Below are 8,501 nucleotides of genomic sequence, written 5' to 3'. Positions count from 1 at the left end.
ATGGAGATCGATTGGGCAATCGAGGTTGTCATGCCCCTACGATGGAAATCGTTTCGGTTTTCAGAGGATGGACGACAAGGTTAAGGATAACTAGTTCTAAGTGTCGATTGGAGTTGGAGAGACACTTAGAGTAGTTTAGGACTTTGTTTTTCCTTTGGCCGTACTATGAAGGGGGGTATGAACGGGTAGCTTGACCTAGTTGAGTCTAGTGAGTTAGGTGTGGTGCACACTTGTTAAAACTAGCTCTAGGTAGCTCCTATGAATGCCTAAGATCCTTTGGAGCAAACTTCATTCACATATGATCGAGAGTTGAAAGTGAATGGAGGGTCAAACACTGACCGGACGCTGGCTCCGGTGCGACCGGACGCTGGCCGCAGGGTCCGGTCAGTTTGTTTGACTGAGGTGGTTAAGTCTGTTGTGACCGGACGCTGGAGGGTCGTGTGACCGGACGCTGAGAGCTAGCGTCCGGTCGACTCCAGTAAGGGTCCAGACTTGGAAAAGTGTGACCGGACGCGTCCGGTCAGTGCGACCGAACCCTGAGGGTTCAGCGTCCGGTCGAGTCCAGTAAGGTTCCAGTAAGGGTTTTATGCGACCGGACGCGTCCGGTCAGTGCTGACCGGACCCTGCCAGCGTCCGGTCGACTCTTTAATTACTGGTTCGCGGGTAGAACTGACCGGAGCGTCCGGTCATCACGACCGGAGCGTCCGGTCACCCCGCAGAAGCTCATAACGGATAGTTTTTTCAGGCTGCCTTATAAATAGAAGCTCCACTCGTGAGTGGAGTAACTTTTGCTCATTCCAACAGCTGAGAAACACGTTTGTGAGTGCCAAGAAGAGCAAGTTCCTAGTGAGGTGTTTGTGATTTGAGAATCCAAGAGAGTAGCCTCACTAGCAAATCAAGAGTAGCCAAGTGTGCATCCATCGTCTCATTAGTCTTCGCGTGGTCAAGTGAGAGTTCGTGCTTGTTACTCTTGGTGATCGCCATCACCTAGACGGCTTGGTGGTGATTGGGAGTTTGGTGTTCACCCGGCGGAGCTTGTGGGTGACCCAACTCAAAGTTGTGAGCGGCTTTGGGTGATTCGCCGCGACGGAGTGTCGAAGAATCAACCCGTAAAGAGCACTTGATCCTTGCGCGGATCAAGGGGGAGCTACACCCTTGCGCGGGTGCTCCAACGAGGACTAGTGGAGAGTGGCGACTCTTCGATACCTCGGCAAAACATCGCCGCGTTCCTTTCTCTCCCTATTTACTTTGAGCACTTACTTTGAGTATTTACTTTAAGCAATTCAATACTTGTTTTACATCCATAGAATTGCTTGCTTGAGTAAGGTTGGAACATAGGTGGTGAGTTCGTTGTGCATTAGTTTGATAGAAACACTTTTCTAGGCACAAGGGGTTAATTGGGCTATCCGTAGGATTTGTTTATTGCAAGAGAATTTCGAATTAGCCCAATTCACCCCCCCTCTTGGGCATCTTGATCCTTTCAAATGTTTCCTAGGATGTTTTGCTGGCTGCTGCTCAGCCTGAAAAAAAGAAGAATGCATCAATTTCTGGAGATAAAGCAACAATGGAGTCTAATTTCTACAGAACCTAATCAGTAATCTCTGAAACAAGTAGCTGAATTTGGTTGATGCCTACTGAAACCAAAGCAATGAGTCTGGTTTCTACATAACCTAATCTCTGAAAACAAGGCACCGAAAGCAAGAAAACTATTTTTTTGCGGCACCTTGTCCTTGACCATCCATGATCACTACTGCAGTTCCGACGCCTCCTGGTTTCTAGAAGCAACAACACCCACCATGTACAAATGCTTGCGTTCGTCCCTCATCCTACCCACGTACATGTGTTATCATACAGGATTAAGGATCTGCAAGAACTAAAAACGATGCTGAAGCAAGAAAACAAATGATTAGGTACCTTGTGATTTTCGCCAAAGGGGTCTGCACCAGCGCCGGCCTGATCCGCCGCCGCCTCCCAGCCGGACCAGCGCTGCCGCGGCCTCGCTGTGATTCTGCGACGCGGCGAGCTCACTGTAATGGATGGCGAGCTCGCCGTCGTGAACGGCGACCGCCGCCGTGGCCTCGTCCAGATCCCGATCATGCGCCCCCAACACGATGTCGGATGGGCCGCTGCCACCGGGCGTCCGCGGCACCGCAGACTCCCTCTCGCCGGCGAGCAGGCATGCGAGGGCATCCCGGCTGCCGTCGCCTCTGCGCTGGCTCTCCCCGACACGCGCGTGCGCGCGGGCTCACCCGCTGCTGCCGCTACTTGTGGAATGGGAGAAGGGGGAGGAAAGGGGAAGAAAGAGGTTAGGGTTCGACGGAAGCAGTGAGCACCGGGTTTTCCGAATTTTTACATTTTAGCCCTTATTTTTTTAAAGTTTCTCACATACCTCTGACGGAAAGAATTTAGAAAATAAATCCTTAGCTCGGCGCCGAGCTCGCCGCTAGAGTGACTGGCACTGAGCCTTTATTACCTATGGGCCCCGCGCCTCTCTTGCTCTCTTGCTCTTCCTCTCTCGCCCTAGCAGAGCAGAGCCGCCCTCGAGCTCCGAAATATGGGCTTCGAAACAAAAGGCACACCTAGAGAAGGTAAGAGAAAGTGCTAGCATACATGAGGTTACATGCTTTGACCACGCCACAGGGATTTATCAGGTCGAGCATAGGGGCGGTACAACGTCCGACGACGAGGTCCGAGAGTCAAGGATACATGTGGTTGTCTTCCAAGATTCTCAAGTGCACTTGTCGTAAACCAAGGCAGTACCACTTTCTATGTTCTCATTTGGTGGCAGCAGTTAGGCATCGTAACTATAATATCGAGAGGAGGATACCTCACGAGTTCAGTGTCGACACGCTTGTGCACACATGGAGCTCCCGCTTCGTGCCTTTCCGGGACCCTGGAGAGTGGCCTTTATATGATGGGCCGAAGTACATTGCGGATCCAGCTTACCGTTGAAACAAGCGTGGATCAAGGCAGAGGACGAGGCACAGAATGGTTATGGATCAGATACCCGGAAGAATGAGGCGTGGGAGAGGAACTCCATTTGTTACTGACCCCAAGCAGTACGAGTGTGGCAAGTGCGGTAGACTTGACCATAATTCACGAAGTTGCCATTGACAGATTAGTGAGGTGCGACTATTGATTGATTTTATTATTTTATATTTGTCGTATTTATTTAATTAATTATGCATGTCTCTATTTATGCTTGTATTTGTGTCAATTACTTATTCATTTCTAAGTTCATGTTTCATTGTATATTGAAATTCTAATTCATTCACTTTTTTCTAAGATGGAGCAATTCCACCTGCTCGACTCGACGTACGAGACGACCCACCGAGGACGTCTTATAGCGTTGGGGCAGGTAATAATCTATAAGTTTTGTTCAAAATTTGTTGAGCGTACATATGTTCATGAAGTAACAGGAGACTATGTTTTATTCGATGCAGGACCTTTCGCTCCTTCGTCCTAGAACCCACAGTGGGTTCTTAGACATGCGGTACGACGACAGGTACACTCCTTTCCTGCAAAGAGCTGACCCAGATGTCATCTCTTTTCAGGTTTGTCGTGGGTTGCCCAAGTTCAACTTAGCGGCCATAACTGCGTTGGTTGATGAAAGCATCTAGGCCTCTAGATGGGTTTTAGTGATTAATGACAATACAAGATTACCATGACTAACGTGTGTTTTACAGAGGCAATTAAGTTAGGTCATGGTAATAGAGATCAATTGGGCAATCAAGGTGGTCATGCCCCTACGATGGAAATCGTTTTGGTTTTCAAAGGATGAACGATGAGGTTAAGGATGACTAGTTCTAAGTGTCGATTAGAGTTGGAGTGACACTTAGAGTAGTTTAGGACTTTGTTTTTCCTTTGGCCGTACTATTAAGGGGGATATGGACGGGTAACTTGACCTAGATGAGTCTAGTGAGTTAGGTGTGGTGCACACTTATTAGAACTAGCACTAGGTAGCTCCACAACAGCCCTATGATCCTATGGAGCAAACTTCATTCACATATGTTCGAGAGTTAGAAGTGAATGGAGGGTCAAATGCTGACCGGACGCTGGCTCCGGTGCGACCGGACGCTGGCCGCAGGGTCTAGTCAGTACATTTGATCAAGGAGATTGCGTTCGGTGCGACCGGACGCTGGAGTGGTCAAGTGACTGAACGCTGAGTGGCAGCGTCCGGTTGACTCCAGTAAGGTTTTAGAGAAGGAAATCTGCGACTGAACGTGTCCGGTCAATACTGACTGGATCCTGAGGATCCAGCGTCCGATCGAGTACAATAAGCATCCAGTGAGGGTTTAATACGACCGGACGTGTCCAGTCAGTGGTGATCGGACCCTGCTAGCGTCCGGTCAACACTTAACACTGGTGTGCGGGTTGAACTGACCGAAGCGTTCGGTCAACATGACCAGAGCGTCCGGCACCCCGCATGGCTCATAACGGTTTGTTTTTTAGGCTGCCTTATAAATAGAAACTCCACTCATGTGTGGAGTCACTTTTGCTCATTCTAACAGCTGAGAAACACATTTGTGAGTGCCAAGAAGGGCAAGGTTCTAGTGAGGGTGATTGAGATTTGAGAATCCAAGAGAGTAGCCTCATTAGTGAATCAAGAGTAGCAAAGTGTGCATCCACCGTTCTCATTAGGCTTCGCGTGGTCAAGTGAGAGTTCGTGCTTGTTACTCTTGGTGATTGCCATCACCTAGATGGCTTGATGGTGATTGGAAGCTTGGTGATCACTCGGCGGAGCTTAGGGGTGACCCAACTCAAGTTATGAGCGGTTTTGGGTGATTCGCCGCGATGGAGTATCGAAGAATCAACCCGTAGAGAGCACTTGATTCTTGCGCGGATCAAGAGGGAGCTACATCCTTGCGCGGGTGCTCTAACAAGGACTAGTGGGGAGTGGTGACTCTCCGATACATCGGCAAAACATCGCCGCGTTCCTCTTTCTCAATTACTTTGAGTATTTACTTTGAGCAATTCAATATTTGTTCTTACATTCATAGAATTGCCATGCTAGAGTAAGTTTGGAACATAGGTTACAAGTTCTTTGTGTGTTAGATTATTAGAAACACTTTTCTAGACACAAGGGGTTAATTGGGCTAACCGTATGATTTAATTATTGCAAAAAATTTAGAATTAGTCCAATTCACCCTCCCTCTTGGGCATCTTGATCCTTTCAGTTGACATGTATTAAATTGAATCATTGCCTCCATTCATAGCCATTTGTTTCATACGATTGACTTTTTGACATGTAATATTGCTTTATCTTAAATATAGGTGGCGGTCGGAAGACTCGCAGCTTCCACCTACCTTTTGGGGAGATGACACTCACGCTCCAGGACTATCAGAAGATGCTAGGCCTAAGGATTTAACGGCAACCCAGTCACCGGGCAGTGCAGGTCAGAGGGTTGGAGAGCATGAGTGGAGACCTTCCTTGGGCGTGAGCTTGGCGAGCAAGTGGCTCACACTTCTGGAGTTCCCATCTCCTAGCTATGGGAAGAGTTTGCACAGTGCCCCGAGGAGGGCAGATGAGGAGATAGTTGGGTACTACTACAGGATGTGGATCCTACACCTATTTGCCCTGCATTCTCTTTCTCGACGCCACGGGTGACAGTGTGTCCTAGATGTGGATCCAACTGCCTCAGTGACTAGGACCAGCTGGTCATACAGTTGGGGCTCTATAGTCTTGTATTTTTCTATATCGGCAGCTGTGCGAGGGGTATCATCGATCTTTGTCCAATCCGTCACTGGTGGGATTGTGTCTACCTGTTATAGCTGTGGATGTGGGCTCGTCTTCCAGTTGGCCATCCTGAGGTTCTGGCTCGTCGTGAGTGGTTCCAAGGTCAGCCTCCAAGTTGACAGCCGATGTGGGCGTACCTTTGGGACCAGGCCAGGGTTCCATACGCAAGGTTAGACCGAGCATACATTGAGTTCACGAACGAGCTAGACACGCTGACGGCGTCTAGTGTAAGTAAATTTTATTTCCCATGCTGGTTTGAAAAGGATTAGTATACCATCTAACATCTTGTTGGACAGTTGCAGGTGGAGTGGGAGCCGTACGGTGGAGAGGACGCACTTCCTTTTCAGTTGAGCAATGTTTGTGGGGTCGACGACGACTTCTATAGGATGAGGTGCCCTCTAATCTGCTTCTATACTATCGAGTTCCACCTGCCAGATAGGGTTGCACTAATTTGGAGTGAGACAGCTTTGGCCTACAGCTCTGTTCTCGACTGGCATTGACTTACACAAGTAAGTGTTTTGATATTTCAAATGTCTCGTGATGGTTCATTTCTATTAATATGGTGACATGTATATGGATTCAAGTAATGATGACATACATGCAGGTTGGATCGTCAGAAGAACAAAGATTTTTTATTAGGAGAGGCACCACCAGTCCTTCATTGAGGAATGGGAGGAGATGCACGACAACGTGGACGACAACAATGAGCCGCACACGAACCGTGAGTTTAGGCGGTACCAAGCTTGGTACCAGCATGCAACACGTTGCAGGCTGAGGGTACAGTGGACAGAAGCTGACTACACCGACATTGAGTTCTTCGATAATGAAGACACGACGTACGATTAGTCGACTCAGGAAGGCAAGTGGAAGTAGGACCGATCTTGGACAGAGTGGTAAGCTAATTGCTTATTTTCTACGTTTAAGTTGGATAACAATACATTAGGCATTCTTGGACGACATTAGGAGTTATCTATTGTAGTTATGCCACCTTCAAGCCGTATCACCCTTATAATATGTTACATTCTTGTACAAAGAAAACAAAACATATTGCTATATGTTCAATATTATTACTAAGAACTTTGTTGGCAGGCACAATACACCTGCTCAGTTGAAGAGATTGAGCGCGTTCGGCCGAGAGTCAATGACGACTACATACTTGGCTTTCCTACGTAAGATTAAAAATATTCTTTCAAACATATCATTAATACGTTAGATTCTTTTAGTTAACATAGTTTTGTACAACAGAGGCTTGTCACATCGTCTACGTCGTGCAGCTGGTCATTGTGGTTGCAGGATAGACACGACGCAAGATGTGTATGTTCCTTCCACGGTAGAGGAGGCTTGGGTTCCTCTAGCCAAGCAGCTACAGGGGACGGGGACGAGAACGAGGAAGACGACGACGGCGACGATGTGGACAAGAGGCATGAGGAGCTTGGCCCCTCTTAGCTCCATGACGCTCCCTCGACGTCTCGACTCATCCTACACTGCCTCTAGGTACTAGGCGACACCGTCCGCATGACCCTTACACTCTAGGTAGGAGCGCTCTCGGTCACAAGGGTAAATGCAAGAGTAGGAGGCAGTGAGGGATGTGGTAGTTATTAGTATGCACTATTATGGATTTTGTATGGACATTGTGGACTATTTGGACTGTGTAGGACATATTATGTTGGTTGTGATATTCGTTGTGGTTGCATTTTGCTCCTTGGATGATTAAATATTGGAATATATAATAATGTCTCTGTTTGTAACTATGGATGCTCCTAAAATAAGGAAAACTCTTGTGAATTTTTTCGTGAAACAATAATCATACTACACTGCTAAAAAGATACAAATGTAGTATACAGATTAACTATAAATATATTAGAACGTGTATAATCCAAACGTATCGTACATACGCTTTGTAGATGAATCTAGGGTTACCAAACAACAGTGAACGATTCTATGCTTTTCAGACAATAAAAATAGACTTTTCAGATACAAGGACATCAGTGATTTATCACATCACTGACATAGTACTGGCATACAAGGAAGCACAACTCTACTCTATCTTCACCATCCATCTTATGACTGTTTGATCCAATGACTGAGGTGAAAGAGGCACACGGATCGCTGACATGGCACATTGAGAGGCCTCCATTCCTCCTCAACCTATAAATAACCACTCACTCTATCTCATTCACACACACAACAAGAAAGAAGAACACTCCTCAGCATTTTCTTTTGTTGCAGTACCATTGTCTGGAGGGTCGTTCACAGGGAGAGAAAAGGGGAAGGGAACTACCATTAGGTGGGAGGGTCCTCTTGGTCCTGATTTCTTTGAGGAAGCTCTTTATGAGAGGTTTCTAGTTGAGAGCAAAATAATTTCACCAAAGAGGCACCACTGAGAGGATACGATGAAAGGAAAGAAGAGTGGCCAAAATGCATGCATGATGAGGACTGCCTAGTGCAGATGTTCACCGAGGGAATAGATGGAGGTCGTCGTTTCTTCAAATGCCCGTGAGCATAGGTAATTGCTATTACTATTTGTTCCGTGCAATTACTTACCTCTTCTTCAGTTCATCAAAAAACTTAGCTTGACCATCATAACATTTCCACCTGCATTTTCTAGTGCTCTGTTCAAATGGAAAATTATATCATATATGTCTTAGCAAAAGAAATAAAATACGATTTCATGTTTACCATAAAAATAACCAACCTCATCATACTCAACCATATGGCCACAATAATGGCCTATTCCAAGCTCTGAAGGGACTAGGTCATAGTT

This window comes from Miscanthus floridulus, chromosome 12 (assembly GCF_019320115.1).
Source record: "Miscanthus floridulus cultivar M001 chromosome 12, ASM1932011v1, whole genome shotgun sequence".
Classification (NCBI taxonomy): Eukaryota; Viridiplantae; Streptophyta; class Magnoliopsida; order Poales; family Poaceae; genus Miscanthus; species Miscanthus floridulus.
Note: the sequence above shows the minus strand (reverse complement) of the source record.